The 25,056-nt window shown below is 44.3% G+C and overlaps 1 protein-coding gene across 3 annotated transcripts in view; it reads left to right on the top strand.

Moving 5' to 3' along the window:
- Positions 1 to 25,056, top strand: part of CCDC34 (coiled-coil domain containing 34) — a 188,014-nt gene that overhangs the window by 121,911 nt on the left and 41,047 nt on the right. The gene's annotated exons all lie outside the window — the stretch shown is intronic.

Genomic DNA, 25,056 nt, shown 5'->3' with positions numbered 1-25,056 from the left:
TGGCCAAATTTACATAATGCTTATGTCTGGTGTGGCTCAACTTCTTTGGAGAAAAAAAAAAGGATTCTTAAGAAAAAACCCACTGTCCACCAGTTTCTGTTGTTTTTATGTCTCTCTGTTATAGACAGTCTTGTATGCTTGCTAAGGAAAGTATATTTTCTCCTATAAGCAGTGGGGAGCTATTGCAGGTATTTGGGCAAGGAGGGTGGCTAGGCTCATATTTGTGTTTCAAAAAAATTGTGTTTGCAGAAAAAAGAAGAAAGATGGTAAAGGGCAAGAGAGGTGGCAGGGAGACCAACTGGGGAGCTATTGTTTTCTAGACAAGAAGTAATGGCTTCAACTAAAGGGAGCTGAATCAGAAAGTGGCAAGGATGGGATGGACCTTCTGGTGATATCCTCAAATATATCATGGATATATGGAGATACCAGTTGCTTCTGTCTTTAAAACTACTGTTGTTTCCTCCGAGTCATAATGAAAAAGGCCTTTGTGTTTGATAACAGATCTTCCTTTATGTCAAATAAGACACACCTGTTATGAAGAAATTGGTGATAAGCTTATATCTACATGATGCAAAAATCCCTCCTGGTTCTTGCTTGGAAAAACAAACAACTCTCCTTGGATCCACTCAACATGTGAGAGAGCCAAGCTGTCTCCACACCCACCTAGAGCCACGGTGTGAGACAGAGGGCCGTCAAAGGCCAGCCCTGAACTAGAACCAGATGGGAGAAGATTCATGCCAGAGACCATCATGCAAACCTCTTGATTTTTAGTCATCAGCAGTTGAGTGTTCAGGGAAAGTGCATTTGATGCCTTAGTCACAACTGGATCAACTGAAATAACAATGTAAGGAGGTGTCTGCCCTGGGAGGGGTGAAAGGGACAGCTGCCAAGAGATCCATGCTAGCCTTCTGGGGAGGGGAGGTGGAGCAGGGGGTGGTATCCCTGCTCAAAAGGGTTGGACAGAAAGCAAAAGAGTAGGCTTGGAGAATAGATGCAGATCTCCAGGGTGTGTGCAAGTTGGAAGATAAAGAAAAAAACATGAATTTACAGTGGAGAGTGTATTTTTGTTAACACTTGAAAAAACTTGATATTTAAAAAGTATCAGTAATTTGGGACACCTGGGTGGCTCAGTTGGTTAAGCATTTGACTTTGGCTCATGTCCTGATCTCATGGTTTGTGAGTTTGAGCCCTGTATTGGGCTCTCTGCTGTCAGTACAGAGCAAACTTCAGATCCTCTGTTCCCCTCTCTCTCTAGTCCTCCCTCTCCTCCTCCCCGACCCCCTCCTGTGCCCTCACCCCACTATGCACAAGCACACACTCTTTCTATCAAAAATAAACATTTAAAAAAATTAAAAGTATCAGTAATTCATTTAGTATGTTACATGTTTGTTATAAGGATGAAAAGTCACAGCAGTATATATATATGACCTTTTTTACTCTTGTTGGGAAGTTGACAATTTGACCCAACTTTAGACTTGTTTAAAAAATTTTTTTTTGATGTTTATTTATTTTTGAGAGACAGAGAGAAACAAAGCATGAATGAGGGAGGAAAAGAGAGAGAGGGAGACACAGAATCCGAAGCAGTCTCCAGGCTCCGAACTGTCAGCACAGAGCCTGACATGGGGCTCAAACTCATGAACCACAAGATCATGACCTGAGCTGAAACTGGATGTTTAACCAACTGAGCCACCCAGGTGCCTCTAGCATTTCAAACGCATTGTATGTTTTATAGTCCTATTTTTTACACTTTTCTATTTTTATTTTACTTTCTTATTAAACTACGCAGCTCCAGAAAATGGAAATCAGTCTCTTGACAGCGTGTAAAACTCCTGATTTCAATGCAGGAAATGTTAGGATACTCTCTGATGAATTGCCAAGTAATAGTGATTGCTCTCTATCAAAGACCTATTATAAGGCAGTTACTTTACTTAAAATAAAAAAAATATTGAAGTCAATGCATTTATAGCAGAAACTATAGAGAAATCAACTGAGGAAGAAAATAAGTTACTTGTAATATTACAGGAAATCCCATCACTGGAGATCCCTGTTAAGAGGCAACCGTATTGTCTCAGAGTCATGATATCTCAAAGATGGATGAAGGGCCTCTCCTGTCTTGCTCCAGTCAGTGAGGCTGAGCATGACGGGAAGGTGAGGAAGACACTTTTTAAGGGAATGAAGTCAAGAGACATCTCTGCAGTACTGGGCACCACTCCTTGACAAGGGAATATAATTCTTAGTTACCAGTGAGGGGGCAAGGGCCTGGTGGAACAGAAGTGGGGATCATCATTGGGTGACTTTCTGCCTCAAAATGGCTACCCTTTAGGAAGTGCACCTTCCCCCCGCCTCCAGCCTTTGCTTTCAGACTTTCTCTTTTTCTGGTGAGATGCTCAGGGTTCTGCTAAGCCATCAGCCCCACCTTGCTCACATCGAATGATGGAAGTCTGGGTGTGAGGGCAGTGGAAACCCCTGCCCAGAATTCAGAGGTCTTGCCAGATGTGCCATTGCTCAGAACCAAGCAACAGAGCATGTGATCTCTCTTTTCTCTGTGATTTTGCTCCTCTGCTGACCAGTTTCTTGTGTTTTCATTATGTGTCTCTCTCTCCCTGTCCTGATGAAGACATCTCCTTTACCTGGTGAAGATATCTCCTTTCACCAAAATGTTTCAGATGGCATATAATTTACAGGCAATGTGATGCTGTGTTTAAAGCAGGACCTTCATGAGCCCCACAAATTCTGACTTTTGGAGTCCCCACCACACAGAATATCAAATATTCCACCTGCACCCATATTCCACATTAAGTACACCTTTTGTTTTAATAATCTTTGTAGGGTTTTTATATTTGTGCTTTAGAAATTATTTGGCTCTGTGTTACTCATTTAATTTATGATTGGCTATGAGTTCCCAATAATTACTTTGTACACTATAAATAGGGGAATTTGTGTCGTGAGAAAACTGAACCTGTAAGTTGTATTTGGTGGAATGGAATCCTTATGAATGCTAAATTTAACCGTGAACAAAGCTGACATGTTGGTTCATTTTGTAGACGTTTAATTAAGTGTTTATTATTTTTTACATTTATTGTTTTCTTTTGTAGATTTGGAGCCAAAACTTTTTTCTACCGGGGTCTCATACATTTTTCTAAGGTCCTGAAAAGCTCTTACCTCTGGGATCTCATTTCAGTGGTAAGATTCTTATATAATAGTATTTCTCAAACACTTTGGCTTCAGGACCCTTTTGCACTCTTAATTATTCAGGGCCCCAAAGAACCTTTTTATGTTTTTATTTTTTTAAGTTTATTTATTTATTTTGAGGGAGAGAGAGGGAAAGGGACAGAGACAGAGGGAGAGAGAAAATCCCAAGCAGGCTCCACACTGTCAGCACAGAGCCTGACACAGGGCCTGAACTCATGAACTGTGAGATTATGACCCGAGCCGAAATCAAGAGTAGGATGCTTAACTGACTGAGTCATCCAGGCACCCCTATGTTTTATTTCTAAATGTGGGTTATATCTGTTAATATTTATTGTATTAGAAATTATAACTGGGAAATTGAAAAATAATTTGCCTACTAATTTATTTTAAAATAACAATAATGAACTGATTACAAGTTACTTAATTAGCATTTTTTGTAGTAAATGATTATATTTTCCAAAAAAAAATTTCAGTGAGAAAAGTGACATTTTTACAAATCTCTTTAATGGACTTTAATGGAGATTTTTACAAATCTCTTTTAATGGACTTAATGGAAGACAGAATCTCATAACCTCGTCTGCATCCAGTGCGTTGCTGTATGTCATTTTACTTGCAGCATAAAAAAAAAATAGCCTCTTGTAGATATGTACTTATAAAAGGGAAAGGTACTTTAATAGACTTTTTTTTTTGATACTAAATCAAAACTTGACTGTCAATGTCTTAAAAGTTAGTTGTAATGTAGCTATTTTGCACTTGAATCAGTGTTTTGCCTGTGTGCGATTTTGAAACATGACATATTGAGCATTTGGAAAATATTGATTCACTGAATTATGCAGATCATCTAGGTGTTGACATATGTTTTACATATCAAAATATCACTTTCATTAATGCCCCCCACACATCTCATCAGAAAAGGCTTTAGGTATTAAGAAGCTGGCAAGTTGATGATGGCATACATATTTTCCAAAATCCTAATTTCCACGTCAAATGTTACTACTGGCAACAAATACTGTCAGTTGATTTCCTTTACATCCCAGGCTCATCTACTTAATTTTTGAGAACGTGGCTGTCAATGACTCAAGTTTGAATGCCCATGGTTTTCCATTTGTTCTTTCAAGTACAAATGGTAATCCATGAAAAAGGTCTAGTTTGGATTGCAATTATAACAAATGAGCAGGTGCCTTTCCAGAGACAACCATGGTAACTGCACATGTGTACAAGTGTCTTATGCCATCTTCCGATCTCCTCACGCAGAGTCTGAAAAAAGACATATGCTCAAGGGCTGAGACTTAACAAAAATAGTAATTATTCTGCTTCATCAAAGATATGTTATTATGAATATTGTTTTGACCTTGTGGATCCCCTGTCTTGGGGATCTGGAGTTCCACAAACCTCATTTTGACAACTGCTGTGATTCACAGCCCAGCTATGTATGAGCACCTAAGACAGTGCCAGGCATATAATGCACATTCAATCACTTGTAGCTAACACCATGTTTTCTTTGCCTTACTAAAGCATCATTTTGCTCTTTTAAAAACAGGGTTATCACTCACTTTATAAGGTGGTTACAGAGATTAAAGGAAGCAAAGTCTAAGCAAAGATGCTTAATACAGTGTCCAGTGCATAATAAATGTGTGATAAATGCAAAATATTATTATTACTATTGCCAAGAAGAGGGCATCTAAAACTTTTCCTTGAGAGTACCAGCAGGATCCCTTTGTATTTCTGCTGCCAGCGCTTGACTGGACTCTCTTTCCTATTGAGACTTGTATGTGAGTGCCTCTTTTTCCTTTCTGTATTCATCCTTGAGGCCCAGCAGCAAAGCTGCTGCTGCTTCTGGGATTTGCTCCTGTGTGTTCTGGGAAAAGGCCTCTGCCAGAATCCCCACTTGTTCGAGGACCACAGAAAGCTGTTGTCTTTTCTCCCCCTCCACCCCCAGCTCTCACAATCTAGTCTAGACACCCTGCCGAAGTGAAGGATGTAATTACATCTTGAAACTCTCTGTGCACCAGTAACCCATCTCCTCATGTGTGTGACTCAAGCCCCGAGAGGTCAGTGAAATCTAATGACTCATGTGTCCAGATAAACTGAAAATGGAAACCTTGAGGTCCAGGGTCCAGTTGCTTTAAGCACACAGTGTTTTGCTTGAAACCAATTTCCCCATTCAGTTTAGTTCGGTTTAAAGCAACAACTGCATCTTGTGCATGTCCCAGATGCATACTCTGTGTCCCATGCTTTGGGTACCGTGCCGTGTCAGCTGTTGTGCTGGTTATCCCCTGGGCTGACTCACACTCATTCCTGCTTTGCTCTGCCCTGGGCTGTACTTGGGAGGTGACCTTTGTTGCAGGATCCCTGGTCTCTTGCCATCTGGCCTCTCGTTGGATTCCATGTACCGTAAGGGCTGGCAGGACAGAGATTGGAGGGTTGGAGGAGAAACAGGTTGTCCCTCCCTATTCATAGCCTGGTCTCTTTTGGCCACGGCTTCTGTTTGATGACTCCTCTTCCACCATTACTGCTGGTGATTGCTCTCAGCATCATCTGGTTATACCATTTTCTCCTCTTGTCCCTTCCATGGTGGTGACAGTCTCCCTCCAAGGCTGGTCCCTGGTATGTCACTACCCTTTCACATTCTCTTGCCCTGCCTGCCCACATTTCTGAGCACCTCCTTCATGATGCTCTTTCCAGTTAATCTTTGTGTGTGCCATCTGAGTACCCTATCCTTAGCTGATTAGTGTTTGCTCAGTGGTTGGAAGTAAGGCATAGAAAGGAGTCACACAAGCTAGCTCCAAAATGTTCCCCATGGTATAGAAGACAGCTGTTTGGTGGCTGTCAGAGCCAAGAGGTTACATACTGATACCGTCATTCCTAAGCCTTTATTGTGACCCTTCCTGGCCCTTAGGTCAATATTAGACATTGGGTGACCCAACTAGAGACTGCAGGAGGTTTCCTGGAGAAGATATTTCTTAAACTGAATTCCAGAACTTGAGCATATTTTATTTTTTACTTGTTCAATTCTCCATGGAACTGATGGAACATTGAGAACTCCTGCTCCCAGGAATTCTTGGCCCCATCAGCCCTATAAGCTGTTCAGATCCACCCCCTACCTTTCTTTCCACCATCCAATGACCTCATTATTCTAGGCCAGGGGCTGGCAACGTTTTTGTGTCATGAGCCAGGTAGTAAATATTTTAGCCTTTCAGAGCCATGGAAGGTCTGTTTCATATTCTTCTTTGTGTGAATTTTTTTTAAAGACAACCCTTTGAAAATGTAAAAACCATTCTTAACTCTCAGGCATAATTTGGCTCAGCAGCTATAGTTTACTCCCTGTTCTAGGTTCTCTTGGGAACAAATATTTATCAAATTTCAATGGGCACAAGGATATTCTGGGCAAGCTTGTTGACACCACAGACCCCCGTGTTCTTCAGATATTATGATTTATTGGCATTGGGTTAGAGTGTAGGAGCTATATGGTTGGTTTCACAGTCTAAGTGACTATTCTAATGCAAATCGTCCATGGTCCACTTCTTGAGAAAATCTGTTAGAGGTGCAAGGGCACTTTGAGCTCATTCAGTGATCGGTCCCATCAACTGAGGGAATTGAGGTCCAGGGTAGGGCAGGGAAGGGAAGGGACCTGGTCTGAGAGTTTCTGGGTTAGGGCCACAAGGAGAGTGAGCTGTATGAGAAAGATGGTACTGAAGAGCACCATGAAGGCAGAGCATGAAGCTGGAGAGAAACTCAAACTTGGGTGATTTAATTTAGCTGCTGGGAACAAACCTCCCTGTAGGTGGCCATACTGTGGTGCTTGCAACAAAATCCCCTTTATTGCTTAAGCCACTTTGACTCAGATTCTCTGTTGCTGGCAGTTGAAAGTACCCTAAAAGATACAGACCCCTCTTTCCACCAGTCTTCTTTGATCCACCTCTTTTTGAGAGAACCGTCTTTGAAGGAATACTCCCAAGGCATCATCCAAATGTTTAATCCTCGAAATGTCAAGGCCTTTGTAATAGGCTGGGTAGGTCACACATCCCTCACTGCACCTGAAGGCAGAGTGCGCAGAGTTGAATTGAAAGTGAGCCAGGTCTGGAATTGGGAGATCTGGCTTGTAATCTTGCTTCTATCGTCATGTAACTGTTTGAAATGGGCAAATTACTGAATTCTCTGGGCCCAGCTTTCTCATCTGGAAAATGACAGGGGTGGAAAAAATCACTTTTTAAGCCCCTTTTGTTCTAAATATTACCATTGCCTTCTAATTGTCAACACTGCTCTCTCTCCCTGATGTTTCTAAACTCACCCTTTCCCTCTCCCTCTTCCTTCCCGTACATTCTCTTTGTATTCTTTCTCTTCCTCCCTCCCTTCCTCTCTCTCTCCCCCTTCCCTCCTTCCTTTCTTCCTCACCTCCTCCCTCCCTTCCCTTCCGTCTTTCTCCGTTCCTTCCTCCCTCCCTTCCTTCTTTTCTTTCCTTCTCTCCTTCCTTTATTTCCTTCCATCTCTTTTTCTTTCTCCGCACCCCTCCATCTCTCTCTCTCCTTTTCCCTTCCCCTCTTTTTCTTTCTTTCCAGAGAAGAAACACACACAAAAAACAAGAGCATTGACTTTGGCCGGTTCTCTTCTTTCCTGGCAGAGGTTATATCCCCAAGGAGCTCATATATATTTGCATTTGAATCAACAGCCCTCAAAGGTTTCTCTAGGGAACTTTGAACATTTCCTTCCCAGTTTGAAGAATGGAGCTAATTGACACAACATGAATTTCGATCAGGTGGCAACACATTTTTTTTTTCCATTTGGTAAAAAATAATCCGACCAGTCCATTGAACAGCACCAAGAAGATGCACTCACTGCTCAATGCGGTATGCTGGTGGAGTGAGCTACTACTGTGCTCTATACCTTGGGAGAGCAGCCATCCCCTATTGGCAGGTTTTTCTCTTCTCTGAGGGAGGACATTACCTAATTCCACCTTCAGCACGTTGTGACAGGAGCCCAAGAGGCCTAGGCGGTTGGAGCTCATACTCACGTGAAGTCATTCTTGTTTGAGTTTTAATAACGCTTATTCCTTTTTCTTTTAAATCCTCAAGCATTACACGTTCAAAGCAGAAAACAAAGTAAAACAGAAAACACACAAAGGAAAGAAGCAGAAACACAAATCACCAGTAATCCCACAACCCAGAGATGACCACAGGTTTTGTTTTTTTTTTTTTTACCGGTTTTGTTTCGACAATTGCTTTTCTAATCACCAAAGCAATATATGCTCAATGCTCAAGCAAACACTATAAAGGAAAATGAATCACTGCTAATCCCACAGCCAATGACAGTCGCATGGAGTCCCTGAATGCCCCACCCTGCCCAGCCTCCCAGCCCTCCCAGCTGGGCCCTGCACCAGGATTTCATGTTCTGTTAACTGTGGGCATTGGGCCTGGCAGAAAGGCAGAGCATATTTGGTTCAGTGCTTTGGAATGATGCCTCCCTGAGGACTGGACCCAAGGAAGGGTCCGTGCACAGGAAAACCAGCCACCAGGGCTCCCCTCCTCTCGTCAGAATTTAGTGTCTGGAACTTTCCCACAAGGGCTTTTTCAAACTGGTTGGAATGTGGGCTGTACTTACAGGTGGCAGTACGGCCTAAAACATTGTTTTATTGTTTTTTGTTTTATTTACAGAGTTCACTTCTGATGTCATAGTATAATTGACCCTCTTTCTCCTCAAACCAGTTCCCTTTTTCTTTCTTTGTTACTTCTGCCAGAAATAAAGCATCACGGTCTGTAACACCCAAGCTCCACTTTCTGTGGCCCTATCTTTTCTGCCTAGAGAAAATCCTAACTAGTTTCCTACCAGGTATGTGATAAAGAGTAGTGGGATGAGTACTCCACTGGCTCCAGAATCAGTAGGACTTGGATTTAAATTCTGCTCCTGCCACTTACTAACACGTGAGCTTGGATGAATTAATTAACCTTCTTGAACCTCGGTTTCAGGCTCTGTAAAAGGTTACAGCAGCTGTGCCTACTGAGTGTCTACTGTGTGCATAACACCCTTCTTACTGTTTTGCATATATCAACTCACTTAATCCTCACGACTACCTTACAGGTATCATGATTCTCATTTTACTAGATAAAGAAATTGGCCCAGAAAGGGCAAGCAACTCACCTCAGATCACGTAGACAAGTGGCCAAGTCAGAGTTCAGACTCAGATAGTCTGTTCCCAACTATTTCTCTGCTTAGCCCTCCAGTTTACTCCAAAAGGTATGAGAGTTGAGTGAGAATGTATGTATAGTGCCTAAAGCCTGACCATTCCACATGCTTCTCTTCTCTTTAAAAAATTCTTAGAAAATTTTCCTTTCTAAGTGTTTTTATCTGTCCTTCCCCCTTTGTTTTTTTTTTTTTTTTTTGATTAAAGTTGCAAAAATTGGAATTTTAGGCATGCAGATGGCCTATAAATTTTTAATGGCCAGGTCATAAAAATACAATTGTATACTGTGCATTTACTGTGTGTCAAGCTAGGTATTTATTTATTTATTTATTTATTTATTGTGTGCTAAATATTTTAAATAAATGATCTTAATGAGTCTTTGTCGTAGCCCTGTGAGGCACGCACCATAGTGTTCTCATCCTATAGATAACGTGATTCTGCTTGTGTGGTTAGGTAACCTGGCTGAAGTCACGCAGGTAAGGGACAGAGCCAAGATTCAAACTGAGGCTGCTTCAGATCCTGAAGTCTTAATCAGTTTTTGCTAAAAGAACATCATTCTTTGTGGTGATAAAGCTTTTCTTGAGATGGGGTGTGGGGTTGGGCAGAAATAGGTGGGATTCTCTCTGAAGGAATGTGAAATGGTCCTCCCAAGAGGGATCCTGATAGATATTGTTCTGGCATCTGGGAGAGGGGACATCCCCGCAGAGCCCCAGTCAGGGAGACATCTGATGGAGCTGGAAGCATTTGGAGGGACTTGACAGTGTAGACCCCCCAGCCTTCTCCCTGCATCAACTAAGAGACGTCCTGACAGACAAAGGGGAGGAGAAGACTTTCAGACATTTTCTTGGCACAGGGATCAGCATGTGGGGGTGTAAGGCAGAGGCAGTGAGCTTAGGAAATGAAGGTGGAATCACAGTAAATCTTGACTGGACTGTGGCTTGGGCTGCAAGGCTTTTCTTCTTCTTTCCTTTATTTTTCGTTCCTTCCTTTTTTCTTTTCAAGTCTTTTATTAATAGTATTTCCTTTGCCTGGTGTGAGAAATAAGGGGGAAAGAATGAACTTTATACAGTGCCTACAATGTGCCAGCTGCTTTCTGCAGACATTTATCTCTTTTCAGCCTTATAATGATTTTTCAAGATAGATAGCACTAGCCCCACTTTGCAGATGGGAAAACCAAGTCTCACGAACTGTAGGTGACTTGTTTAGGATCATGGAGAAATAAAATAGTGAAGGTGGAATTTGGAATCAGTCCCTTGTGACTCCAAAGCCTGCTGTCTCTCTCTGGGGCCCAGGAATGAAATTAGATGGGTAGGACTGGAGACCAATGAACATGCACCAAATGCTATCCAGGTACTTGTGGTTGCAGTAGAGCAAGCCCTTGGTGACCAGCGCAGTCAAAATGCACAGTCTGGGGTCCGGACTTGTCCTCCCAGGGGGCAAGAAATAGAATTCTTGCCATGTCCACACTGTTTGCTCAAGTGGTTTTCTTCCAGAAACGACTGCTTGTTTGTTTGTTTTAAATTTTAATTGTGAGGGTCACCTGGGTGGCTCATTCAGTTGAGCATCTGACTTTGGCTCAGGTCATGATCTCACGGTCCATGAATTCAAGCCCTTCATTGGGCTCTGTGCTGACAGTTCAGAGCCTGGAGCCTGCTTTGGATTCTGTGTCTCCCTTTCTGCCCCTCCCCCATTCATGCTCTGTCTCTCTCTGTGTCTCAAAAATGAAAACATGTTAAAAAATTTTTTTAAATAAATAAATAAATAAATAAATTTTAATTGTGACAGAGTAAGGAAAAAAAAGCTCGAAATGAATGCTAGAAAATGTTTTCAAGGAGTGAAGTACAGTTAGTGCGACGTGGTGAACTTGGTAGTGTGTGACCTCACAGGAAGGCATTCTTACTGGAAGTTTCTTCAGTTCAAATTCTGCTGGCTTCTGGATGGTTCCTCTGGGATCGGCACCTCAGCGGCTCTCCTGATGAAGTCATGCCAGATACCTTTCCTCTGACTGGGAGGAACCCCATCTTGGCTCCTGTCTACAGGCAGCTGGGGTAGTACAGCCCAGGGGATTAGTGGGATTTGTGCCCAAGTGAGAGAGATCTGCCCCTGCCTGCAGGTCAGTGACTTCTGAATGACCTACTGCCCCTAGAGGAACGGCACTGGGCCTCTGCACCCTCCCTTCCTTCTTCCTGCAGAAGCCAGCTCTCTCTCAGGCCTGGGCCGCTGCCTAGAGTTTCTTTGCTCCCTTAGTTTGCGGGGAGAAGGAAGGCGGCAGCTTGCAAGTTATCCTGGGGAGAAGAGACGCTGGGCCACACAGCCCTTCCGCCATAGGCAACCGCAGGTGGAATTTTCCCCGACGTCTGTGCTGTTCTCAAGTTTCCCAACCTGTTCACCCACACTTGGCACTCAGAGAAAATCCTCAGAGCTGCCAGGCCACCAGTTTAGCCTTGAGGCTGTGACCAAATATATAAGAGGGACCCCTCCCCCGACTGGATCCGTTTATTTTCAAAAAAAGGGCTTTCCGCAGATGTCCCCATGGAGCCAACAGGAAGGACTGTGGGCAGCGGACTGCTGCAGCCACACACGGGCAGCTGTGGGACCCTCTCCCTGACCCATTTAAGTCATGCCGTGATTGATGATTGCAATGGGAAAATAGCAACTGCAGATGGACAGGCAGCGGGATAAGCAAAAAAACAATAGCGCCTGTTCCTGGCACCTGTCCCTGCCTGAGGTGGAGGAGGCGCTGTTAACTAGTCTGGTGATGAAAAACATGGGTTTTGGAGGCAGATAGGCTGAGTTCAGATCCCACCGACGTCACTTCCAGACTGGGTGAGTTTGGATGAATTTGTATCACTGTTCTGAGTTTCAGCTTCCTGGAAGGGGGGTCAGGGAGTAATACCTGTCTCTTAGGGTTGTTCTGAGGATTAAATGAGATAGGACAGGGGAGAGTACTCACAACAGAGCCTGGAAAATAGCTGTGATGGTTTTGTGATTACATAAAATACTCAGTCCAGTAACTGGCACCAAGGAAACGCTTAATAAATGGGAGCTGTTTCATGGGATACTGGAATGCCAGCATTGGGAGGGACCTTGTCTGGAGCCAAATTAATTTTATCTGCTCCTTTTGTAGGCGAGGGTCCTGAAGACCAGAGAGGGACAGTGGTGGGTCCAGGATCACACTCCTGGCTCAGGGCAGAAAGAGGGCTGACGGCATCATGCTTCCTGCCTTTTCTCTCTTCGAAGAATACCTAAGCTCCTGCGTTGCTCCTCAAACTCAGTTTGGGGCTTTACAAGTTAGAGTTGCTGGGGCAAATTCTGTTCTGCAGTGTTGCTCTGAGAGAGTCCAGTTTTGTTTGGTTTGGGAATCAGTGCCCTGGTGGGAACACAGAAAACACTAGACTTGGCAGCTGCAGAAATGGGTTCACATCTCACCTGCAACGTGTCAAGTCTTTGGTCGTGGGCCAGCCACTGAAGTCTCTGAGACTCAGAACCCACAGCCCTTACCAAGAGATCTGTCTGCCTATTTTTGGATGCACAGCTGGGTGAGAGGCCTCCTGGGTCCCTTGACATATGGTACTGGTTCCTACAACTCACTCTGAGACATCTTCATGGATGGATGTTTAATTCATTGTTAAAAGGGGAGAGAATGGAGGAATGTCTCATGCTGCCATAATGCTGACATCACTCCCCCTGAGACTCCGTTTCTCCTGTAAAATGGTGATATAAACTGTGCCTACCTCAAAATACGTTGGTAAAGATGAAATGAGTTAATATGAAGAGCTCAGAACAGTGCCAGGCACATAATCTTTAATAAACGTCACTGTTATTAGAATTAAAGGTCAGGTTACAGGGATTAGGTACTTAGAAACTCTTTCTCTGCACCCGGCCAATTTTGTGCCTCAGTGGCTGGGTTGGTGGCCTTTGTCACGAGATAAGGGGGTGACAGAGCTGCTGCCGGGCAGAGTGGTGGGAGTTACCCAGGATTCATGGGAACAGGAGGGCATTGATTTGCAATGCTGGTGTGAATTTGGGATAGGGATCTGGACACCTGGACCTTCTCCGTGGCTGGTGGCCATGAGAGACACATATTGCATCATTCTTGCTATTTTTTTGTGTGTGACTGGAGCAGAGCAGAGGCTTTTCTTGGTTCCAACGGGAGCCCCGGCAAGTCCAAGTGGAGAAGCAGGGCAGCTGTCGGGAGAATTCAGGCGGGAGCGGGCTCAGCGCCCAGGCCAGCAGCCTGTGACAGGCAGAAATGCAGTGAGACGTGACATCTGCCGCCCGACCACATCCCCACGCCGCCCTCCCTCTTCCAGCTGCTGGAGAGAAGGAAGGAAACCAGGCTTTTCCCACTGCTATTGTGTACCTGACAGGTTCATCAATCTTATTCGGCTCATCCTCATGACCTCTCAAGCCGGTGATTATATCTCTTCTCTGGCAGAGGAAGAGGAAGAGGAGATTCAGAAGTGTCCCAGGGCAGAGGGAGGGGCAGAGCCAGCGTTCAAGCCTCGGGCCTCCACTCCAAAGTCCACGTGCCTTCCATGGCACCAGCTAGTTCTCGCTGGTCCGGCCACCTATCACCCGGAGAGACTGGCTTATCTTTAATCAATACGTGCATGGCCAGAGGAGACAAATAAGTGCAGAGGCACCTGGCTCCTGGTGCTAATGGCCTAAAGAAAAGAGAAGCTTGAGCCCAAGGCCCCTTCCTGGTTGAGTACTGACCCTGTTTTACCTTCCTGCCCCCTGAGCCCTAGGCAGACCTTTGGCCTGGAGGGGGCACCCTGTCCCGGGGCCAGCCCAACAGGCCTGGCCCCAAAGACAATAGCTGGAAGGGCCTCTTAGAGCAAGTACTTCCTGAAGTGCCCAGAACAGCCACTGTCCCCACAGCTCAGGAACAATCACAGCTCAGTCAGCTTCCTCGCTCTTTACAGGGCCTCCAGCTTCTAGGCAGAGCCCTTAGGCCTACTGTTTGGGGAGGGACAAGAGGACGGCAAGAGCAGTGCTCCAGAGTCTAGGACAGACCTTGGGATATAGACATTTTTTCTACATTGAAGCTGGAGGAAAAATTCCAGGTTCTCTCTTTTCTTTACTATTCTGGTAAACCAACTGCCTCATCCTTGATCTTTGTTCTTCTGTCATGTCTTTTTGGGGTTTTTAAACAGGGAGAAAAGTGGGGGGTGGGGGAGAAGCCAAAGGAAAAAATAAATTCTGGAATGAAACTATACACTCAGTTATTCACTCAACAGCATGGAATGAGACGTGGTAGTTGCCAAGCACAACGGGGTCCAGAAAAGAATTATTCAGCATTCACTCACTGACTTATGTGTTTATCTGCTCATTTCATAGTAAGGATAGAGCTCCTGCCAAGTTCCAAGCATTGTGGCTGCATCAAGGACTTGGCAATGCAGGCCCCGCCCAGTGTGGGAGACAGACAGGTGAACCAGCAGTTGACATACTTGGTTTATGTGGTGAGTGCTGGGAGGGACAAGTGAGGGCCATCAGGGACAAGAGCAGCAAGGCCAGCAGACCCTGACCAAGAGTCCTGGAGGATGGACAGGACAGACCAAGGGAAGATGAAGTTAGGCTGTGTGGTAGGAAAGAGTATAGGAAGATATTGGCATCTGTGAAGGCTGGAGGTGGAAGAATGCATGTTTCCCAAGAAGCGTCAAGAAGGCCCACGTGGTGGGAGAGCAGGAGAAATAGTAGCATCTAGTGGTCACAGCTGGCATACCCCAGCCTCCCTGTGTTGGAATCCTTGCTGGGCCACTTATGACTATGGGTCATCTGCCAAGCTATTCACCTTTCTGTAACTCACTTTTCTTGTCTACGAAATGGAGAGGATGCAAAGAATAGTATCTGCTTCAAAGGTTGTGATAACAATGAAAGCGAGCTAGTTCACATTGAGTGTACCTGGCATGCCGAGTTATAGAGGTGTCAGCTATGATCAGGTGGGGGACGGGCAGGGAGGTGGGAGAAGTGAGCAGTTCCACACACCTGGCTCCGATCATGGGCCAGGCACCAGTAAACCAAGCAAAATCAGAAAGGCTCAGCTCCTGCCTGCGGGGAACTTGCAATATTTCCTGCTGTTAAAAACTTGGATTTGGAATTAGAGAGACCCAGATTCTAATCTCATCTCATCTCGTCTCGTCACATCTCATCTGTGTGACCTTGGGCAAATTATTTGCTCTTTTCAAGCCTCACTTTTCTTATCTGTAAAAAGGGTATAATGATAGTCCATTTCTTATAGGGTCAATTTATAGGATTAACTGAGATAATATATGTCAACATAAATAACATAGAAAATACAAGGTTAGAAAAATAATAGCTATTAACACAGCTGGTATAAAATAAAAGAGAAATAATACAAGGAAGACTATCTTATAATAACCAGGATGGTGAGCCCTTGGATATGGTGGCTACAACCTCTCAGTGGCTTCCCATTATTCTAGAATAAAGATGTGTTTAATTCACGGGCTTCATCTCCTGTCTTCATCTTTCCTGCTCTCTCTTCACTTCCTCTATCCTATTTCTGTGTACTCTGCCTGGAGATTCCACTGCCAGACCTTCAGGTCACAGGTGAAAGAAACATCATTTACTAGGGAAGCCTTCCCTGACCCAGATGTGGTCAGGCACACGTTCCCCTGCTATGCACCCTGACACCACTCTTCATTTTGATTAGTACCTGTTGCCTCATCTAGAGTATAAGATCCATGAAGCCAGAGATCATATCTGTTTTACTCATTATTGTGTCTCTGGCCCTTAGTATGGCTTTCCTAATAAGAAACCAATAAATATGTACTAAATGAAGAAACAAGAATGCAGCACAAGATTAAACTCTTAAAAAGGGGAGAAGCGGAAAATAAATAAAACAATACCAAAAGTTAAAGAGTTAAGAAAATTAAAAACAAAAAGGGAGAAGCTGGAACCTGTTTCCTAAAGCTCAACCACCACTCATGCAGAGCACGATTTTCCAAAGCGCCTCTGCATTCTCTAAGTCAAAACAGCAGACCCTGACACCCCATTCCTTTGCCTGGACAGCAGTGCAATCGACACATCACACTGTAATGAACCCGAGGGCTGATTAAGAGCTTATGTAAATGTTGAAACCTTTGGCAGCATTCACTTCCCTTAGATTTTGCCGTGACTCAAAGCACGGGAATTTTTCAAAAGAGAGAGCTTTCAGAGAATATCCACACCCAACGGTGGAAACTTTAGAAGAATGGAGTGTGGGGGAATGTCCCTCGGTGAGGGATTAGGGGGCTCGGAACAGGTTTTAAAGGCATATGGAGACAAGATGTCAGTGTGAGCTTGTTTCTCTGACAGAATCCGAAACGCTTTTGACCAGCCAGTTTCCAAGAGGCTTTTAAGTGAAGAGGTTAACGTTGTAGGTTTATAAATACATGGATGTTTGTGGTGACTTCATTGTGCTTGGTATGACAGCGCAAACTGCGGGGAGAGGTTGCCCTTGCATGAACAGCTTAATCTCTCTCTTCTTCTGCCTCTTGGTTCAGCGAGCAGGAGGAGTCCTGGATGAGGAAATGGGGGACCTTTCTTTTTTATCACAGCCTTGCCCCCATGAGCTATGTGACAGTGGGCATGATAATAACTGTTCCCTGCCTCAGTTCCTTCATTTTTCCAATGACATTGAATAAAACCTCATCAAAGTGTGTAAAATTGACTTTTAGTAACAGTCCCTACAGCTTATTGAGCATTTCCTATGTGTCAGCGCCTGTCTGAGTTCTGCTGGTCTTCACAGCAGCCTGGGGGGTAGATCACTACTATCGCCACTGTTTTGTTTTTATTTTTATTTATTTAAAACATTTTTTTCTAATGTTTATTTTTGAGAGAGAGAGAGAGAGAAAGACAGAGCATGAGCAGGAAGGAGACACAGAATCCAAGCAGGCTCCAGGCTCCGAGCTGTCAGCACAGAGCCCGACGTGGGGCTTGAACCCACAAACCGTGAGATCATGACCCGAGCCGAAGTCGGACGCCCAACCGACTGAGCCACCCAGGAACCCCATTGATTTATTAATTTTAAATGCTTATTTATTTTTGAGAGAGCACAAGCAGGGAAGGGGCATAGAGGAAGAAGGAGAGAGGGGGTCTGAAATGGGCTCTGTGCTGACAGCAGAGAGCCCAACCTGGGGCTTGAACTCATGAGGTGAGAGATCATGACCTGAGCCGAAGTCCGACTTGGGAGCCACCCAAGTGTCCGTTATTGCTACTATTTTAGATGAGGACACTGAAGTACAGAAAAGCTAAACACCTTGCTCAGAGTCACATGACTGGTAAGCAGTGGAGCCAGGATTTGAACTCAGGCTGCCTGGCTCTGGAATCCATTTTAGTCACTGTGCTCTATTACACTTTCTTTCCAGGTAGGGAGTGCATGGGTTGGGGAGGGCTTGGAGAAGAAAAAAGCCCCATTTTTTGCTGGCTGGCCAGGATTTCAGCAGTCTTCAGTGGGAAGAAGGGGGAAGTGGCTGCCACAGGGAGACAAGAGGTCTGTGTGATAACTGTGCTCTCTGGAAGGTGAAGCTTTCATGTTTATGGCTAGGTTGCAGGGAATGGGAGTGCTGAGGCCCCGGACTTGGAGACAGATATGGATTTGAATCCAGACTCAGCCTCTAGATATGTGACTTTCAGACTAAATGATACCAATCTGATCTGAGTTTCATAGCTCACCTGAGAAATAGCACTGTCAGGGTTACAGAGTGTTGTATGGATTACGTGAGAAAATGTCTGGCACATGGTGGGTGTGCAATGACTTTCTTGCCTCCCCTCTTTATCATGGTCCCAAGAAGATGAATTTACTTAACCAATAATTTAATCAACTTTAATCAATTCAAGCAATTTATTAAATTTATTAGTTCAATCACATCCTGAAACTGGTTTGGGATTTTTGTTTTCTGGGTTCTTCAGATGAGCTACATTTTATGTTGAAACTCTTTCAGGTCAGGGTAATTGGTAGTTTTCAGATTCACTTCCACATTCGTATTTGTCTATCAGAGAGCAATTTCCTTGCCCTTTGATCTGAGGCAGATAACCATTTTTTATGAGGCTGTTAGCCTTGTTGAGGGTAGAGACACAGCCCCATTCCAGCAATGAGTTACAAATGGACATCAATGTGAGACCATTGCATTATGTGTACCTAGATTCTGTGTATCTGGGCACCATTTCTATGCCAGCTTCCTGAACCCAGGGCTTTGGTTGTTCAACCAGGAAACCAGCTGATTAGGTGGCTGTGGGTCTGGTTTAGGAATGTGAAGACTGGACAAGTCTTGCTGTTAAGAAGCCAGGAAGCAGGAAGCCGGGAGAGCTGGCAGATAAGCACAAGCCAGAGTCCATGATGGCTATTTGGAGTCATTCGCCAGAGAGTCCAGATGCAAAGTCCAATGAGGTTAGGAGGGATAAGGATTACACTTAAAAAAATGAAAAGCTGGATTGGATCTGGAGAAGGTTAAGATCCAAGGAAGGAAGTTTCTAGATAAGCCGAGGTAGAGATATATGACCTGAATTTATGAAAAAGAAGGTACATGGTGTGTGAGAGTGCCAGGTGTTAAAGACAGAGGGTGGAGATGGGGTTCAGGGAGTGCATTCAGCACTGGAAGACAGCCAGATAAAATCTGGAATTCCCTGGCCACACCAGCCTGGGGGTAAACATTCAGGTGGGGCAGGAGAATCACACTGTAACAGGAAGTAAAACTGACTTTGGTTCTTAACCTCTACCTAGGGGGCAATAATAATGTTTGTATGTATTGAACACTTACTGTGGGTCAGGAGCTGTGAATATGCGATTCTCTTAAATATCTATAGCAAGCCTAGGACCTATTTTTTCCATCTTATAGATGATGAATGTAGATGCCAGGAATATGAAGTAACTAACTAGTTGGTCAAAGAGAAAACAGGAGGGCTGGACCAGTGATTTCTGACTCCTTGGCTTTCTCTCGTTACATGTTTTCTGGGCTCCTGAACTTCCTCTTCCATAGGCTTTCTTCTTCCCTGGTGGGATCCTGGAAGGCTCTTATGGTCTGACTGGTAGCCAGAAAATTTTGCTGGTTATTTCTCCCCTCTTATGGTTTCATAGCAAAGGGCTGGTTTGCCTTCTTTCCCTCCACCACCTTTGGCCACCTGCTTCTGAGGAGAGCTTCCCTGACCAGTGTTGGGGTTTCAAGGGAGATGGGGACAAGATTTTTTAGTTTAGGCTAAGGAACCCTTGAGTAGAACCATACAGGGTCCCTCTCAAATCTATGGCCAATCCACTGATAATTAATGGCACTTCAGGACAGAGCCTTGGAACTTCAAATTTTTCCTTCCATTGAATATTGTCCTTGCCCATTGAGAAGTCTTCCTTGTTGATGCCTATTTATTTATATTCTACAGCATTTGTTCCAGGACTCTGGAGAAAGCCTGTCTGTACCAGTGTCTTTATAACATTTTATTCAAGGTCTTGTGAGTTGTTATGCAAATAGAACACCTCAAGCAATGCACTGATAACTACTTAGAGGTGGGAGGGAAGATTAGACTCCCCTTTTTTGGAGAAAAAAGTGTAAGACGTGGCCATGTCCTCAAGGTGTTGATATATTCATGAACGCAGATGGATAGAACATCAGAAATATCCCCTTGGTCAGTCCTGTCCGTCATCCTCCTTTCCAAGTTTAGGGGCCTGAAAGCCAGTTTTGGTGTCTTTCAAGTTGTAGAAGGTGGTCACTTCTCTCTACCTGATTTGCTCCTTACTACCTAATTACCTGAGGTACCTATTACATGTTAGGAAATGTTCTATATGGTGGTGACATGAGATAGACCCTGTTTTCACAGACCTTGCAATTCCAGGGGGTGACTGACATGAGTAGTAGGCGATCGCCAGTATGATTAGATCTCTCATCAAGGAAGTAGCAGGTGTTGCAGGGATTCCTAAATGGAACACCACCTAATGAGATCAGGGTAGACTTCCTGAGGGAAGTAGCAACTCAGTTGTGTCCACACATGTGAGGAGTTGGTAAACAGTAAAACATTCCATGAATTGTGTCATAAACACTTGAGGATTTCCTTACTCCAAAGGGGATAGTCATATTCACTGTATAAGTTGGGACTGAGTAGAAGTTTAAATCAAAGATGAAAAATTCTCATTAAAGACTCATGCCTAAAATTCTGAAAGGCCAGAGCTCCTTTCTTCCATCTCTTTCACATTTGGCAGTGGGCAGACTGACCAGGGGAATGGTAGATTCTTTGATTCCTGATTGACACTGACAAACAAGGGGGTATTTAAAAATGGGGGTATCACCAAAAGCTGGAGAGACTTGAACTCCTGTCATATGAGGAGTGGGTTGTATTCTGAAGAGGATATAGTTAGGCAGAGGCACAACAATAGGACTCAGAGTCATTAATAATATGACCACTTGTGCAGCCCAAAGATTAGCAGCCGAAAGCCAAGAGTCTGTTGTGTTGAAGTGGCTCTGGGTGGGAAGCACTCTCTCCAGAGACTGGGGCAGGGTATGACTTGCCAGAGGAGGGTTCACAGAATGTTTAGACTGTGAGTCATGAAGGTCTTAGATGAATAAATAGCTCTCTTTCTGCTGTGACTGTTGATATGGCTGGTGACAGCCTACCTTTGCAATTGCCAAGGAGAATCTGACTCTGAGTTTTGACAAGTTCAACTCTCCTAAGCAGCCAGACCCTCCAGAGGGACCACCTTAAACAAAGACCTAGCCAAATGAAAATGGCAATGAAGCAGTGGGTGATATTTGGAGGCATGAAATCAGAAGAGCAAATATCTCCTCCCAGCCAAGGAAGAGTCATTGTTGGGAAGAGAGGATTGGAGGAAGAAGGTTTTCTGCTTCTGGGGTTGGAGAAATGTTATCTTAGATCTTCATGTATCTAGTTGATCACTGACTATCACTTTGTTAACAGTCTTAGAGCTTCAAAATTCTGGTGAGAAGAAAGGTGTCCTCTTTCTGAAAACAACTATATAATTTAGGATATATTTGGCAACACGTAACACAAAATCTGACTGATAGTGGCCTAAGTAATAAATATGCTTGCTTATCTCACATTACAGGAAGTCTAGAGGTAAGTAGTCTAAAGTGAGAATGGCAGCTCAATAGTGCCATCAAGATGCCAGGGACTTTTCCATCCTCTAGAGGTAGGTAGATCATTGATTCTTCTCCTGGTTACCTCTTGGCTGCAATAGGGCTGCCACACCTCCAGACATCACAACTGTATTTAAAGGAAGAAGGGTGTTGGGGGTAGGGGTGTTGTGTGGCAAAGTGTCCTTTTCCTGGAATGATTATGCTGTTTTATCAGTGAAGGAACAAAAATATCTCAGAAGCTTTCCTAGCTGACTTACACTTATGTGCAATTGACCAGAATATTATTAATCAGAACTGTGTCACATTAGCTGCCAGGAAGTCTGGGAAAGCGAGTGGCTGGCAAATGTTAATGGAATAGGCATGTCAGACTTAGACCCATTATGGCTCAACCCCCTCAGGTTTGGACACCTTGCTGTCTTGAATAAAACTGATGTTCTTTTGGCAAGGAAGAAGTTTACTGGGAGCAGAGAATGGTTTCTGCCATATGCCCTTAGAATGCTAGTAAAGCGTTACACTCTGAAGGCACATCATTAGTACAAAATTAAAAACCCAGAGAGAGAGAGATGTGAATTTGCAGAATTTTCACAGCAGGAAAGTCAATAGAACTGTGATGGATTCCAAAGATTGTCAGGGGCTGCTTAAAGAAGATACTCACCCTTCAAGTCCCAGGTCTTCCTTGGCTCTGTGACCCTTCCATCCCCTCAAGCAGACCTAGACAGTCCCACCTCCTTGCTCTCAACGCACTTGGCACATACCTTGACTATATGAATCGCTATACTAAAGTCAGAGTCAGTAGGTATTTATTGTGTCCCTGCTCTGTCCTGGCCCTGTGCTTGGTATCAGTCTGTATCAGAGAGACCTTCCATGGCCTCCCATTGTCAACAAGTAATGAGTGTTCATAGAAGGTAAACTCAGGTGAATTTTTAACTTCGCTCACAAGGCTCTTTGTACTCACTCCGGCTTTCTTCTCCAGTCCCACCTCTCTCCACCCCCTTCTCTTTGAATCCCATTTCCATACATTCTCAACTTGTGGAAGCTGCCCTTTCTTCTCTCCTCACCTTTGTGCTGCTATCCTTCCATACAGAACTCCCTTCTTTCCCTTGTGTGTCTGGCTAACTTTCACTCATCCTTCAGCCCCCCCTTCCCCCCCCCCCCCCCCCACACACACACTTAGGTGTCATTTCCTCTGGAATGCTTTCCTAGCACCCAGGACTAGGCAAGGCAGCCTTCCTCTGTGCTTTTTCACACTTGGCTTATCACAGAGTGATAGTCACTCTGTGTCACTTGTGGGCTTCCCAGCAGGGGAACCCGGTTGTGTGCACCTGTTCATTGCCATTGCTGCTGCAGTGCCTGCTCTGTCCTGATAGATACTTGTCGAAGGCTGAGTGACAAAAGTTGTTCATCACATATGTAGTGCTGGATCATGTGGCAGGGCCCCCAGTTGCAGCCCTGGGCCAGAGGAGGAGATCTCTGAGTGCTAGAGTGGGGGCTGTAGTGAACACTGGGCCAGTTGCCCTGCAGCTGTGTGATCAAGGGCAAAGCACATCTCTCTCTGGGCACCAACATTTTTCCTCTGAAACAAAACAAAAAGAAGAGATAGAAGAATTCACTTTCAACTTTTTCTTTCTTTTAACTGGAAAATTCCTCTTTGCTTTATTTCCCAACTGAGATATCCCACTAAGTCTGAGCACAAACATGTAATAGTGGAGGGACTGACAGAAGCAGGGATATTCTAGGTTTCTGTTGCTACTGCAGCAAATTACCATAACGTTAGTGGCTTCAAACAACATGGATCTATTATTGTACAGTTCTGGGAGTTAGAAGTCGGAGAGGTTTCCCTGGGTGAAAATCAAGATTTTGACTGGGCTGCATTCCTTTCTGGAGGCTCTAGGGGGACATCCGTTTTGCTGCCTCTTTCAGCTTTGAGAGCTGAAGGGCTCACGGCCCTTCTTCTATCTTCAAGGCTAGTGATGTTGCACCTCTCTGACTATTATCTATAATCACAGCTCCCTCAGAATGCAGCTGGGAACGATTCTTCATTTTGTAGGGCCCTGTGTGATTAGATTGGACCCACTTGGATAATTCTGCGTAATCTCCTTGTCTCGAGGTCCTTCACTTAATCACACCTGTAAAATCCCTTTGGTCACGTAAGGAAACATATAACAGGCTCTGGGGATTAGAGCACTGGACATCTTTGGGGGGGATTATTCTGCCTGCCATGAAAGGGGAAGAAATGTGGGGTGGTTAGGAGCTTTTCTCTCTGGCTCTCCCTTCTTGGGCAGCTCTTTCCCTCACAGTTGTCCCTGCAGACCCAGAGCTGAATTTGAGGCCACCTTGGTCTCTGAGATCTCTTCTGGCTTTAATGATATGGCTGAATAACTCTATGACCTTGGAAAGTTATTACTTTTCTGTACCTTCATTTTCCCATCTGGAAAATGGAGATAATAAGTCTATCAAGCTGATAGCATTGTGCTGAGGCTAAAGGAAACAGACTATGCAACGTGCTTAGTCCAGTGCCTGGAACATGGTCGGTGTTCAGCAAATGTTAGCTATTGATTATTAGGTGCCTAAGGTTCCTTTCCATTCCAATATCTGGCCCATCACCTCAATCGAAAACATGTCTGTGGCAGAGAGGATGAAAAACTGGTTTCCTGGGTAAGTTGGCCACCATGCTGAATTTTTTTTTTTTAAACTTTCAGTTACTTTACCTCAATAATGAAGCATATTTTTGTGCCTGTGGGGTTAGAGACATTTTGTTCTTTTGAACATCTGGAAAAAATGAGAGATCTGGTGGGTACCAATGAGAACAAAAAGTCTGGGAGATAGCGGGGATCTGCTCATACCAGAGGCAGTGTGCAGGCCCTGGTGTTTATTTAGGAACATATAAAAAGGGCTGAGGCTGTGGCCATGAGACAGTTTACGAAACACAAACACCAGGGAAGTTTACCAAATATCAGGCTTGAATTTTATAGCTTCTGGAAGAAGCACTGTACTCCAGATGACAATAAAAATCTGGCCTCCAAACTAAAGGTGAATAGCCCCTCATGTCACTTTTGAAGAAACTAACCCCCAGGAATGTTCAAAGGAGGGGCCATTCCCACTCAGGAGATATATCTCTCTTCTCTCATTTCCAAAGTCTCACAGTGGCATCTTTGAGCTAGAGCCAACTAGACATGGGGTATCAGTAGCCTGAAGTATACTCATCCTTTATGATTTAGTCACACTTCTTGAAGGATTCTACCTTAAACTCAAAATGTGGAAAAAACATTATGCACAAAGGTATTAATTGCAGCTTTATTCAAAATAGTCTTTTTAAAAATGTTTATTTTGAGAGATAGAGATAGAAAGCAAGCAAGGGAAGGGCAGAGAGAGAGAGAGGGAGAGAGAATTCCAAGCAGGCTCTGCACTGTCAGTGTGGAGCCTGATGCAGGGCTCGAACTCATAAACTGTGAGATCATGACCTGTGCCAAAACCAAGAGTCGGATGTTTAACTGACTGAGCCACTCAGGCATCCCTTTAATAGTCTTAAGTGGGAAGCATCTAAAATTGTATTAGGAGAAGGAAGGACTTAGTAAATTATGGCACATCCAGATGATGGAATAT

The sequence above is a fragment of the Panthera leo genome, chromosome D1, assembly GCF_018350215.1.
Source record: "Panthera leo isolate Ple1 chromosome D1, P.leo_Ple1_pat1.1, whole genome shotgun sequence".
In the NCBI taxonomy this organism is placed as follows: domain Eukaryota; kingdom Metazoa; phylum Chordata; class Mammalia; order Carnivora; family Felidae; genus Panthera; species Panthera leo.
The sequence above is the reverse complement of the archived record's forward strand: the minus strand, read 5'-3'. Positions and strand labels throughout refer to the sequence as shown.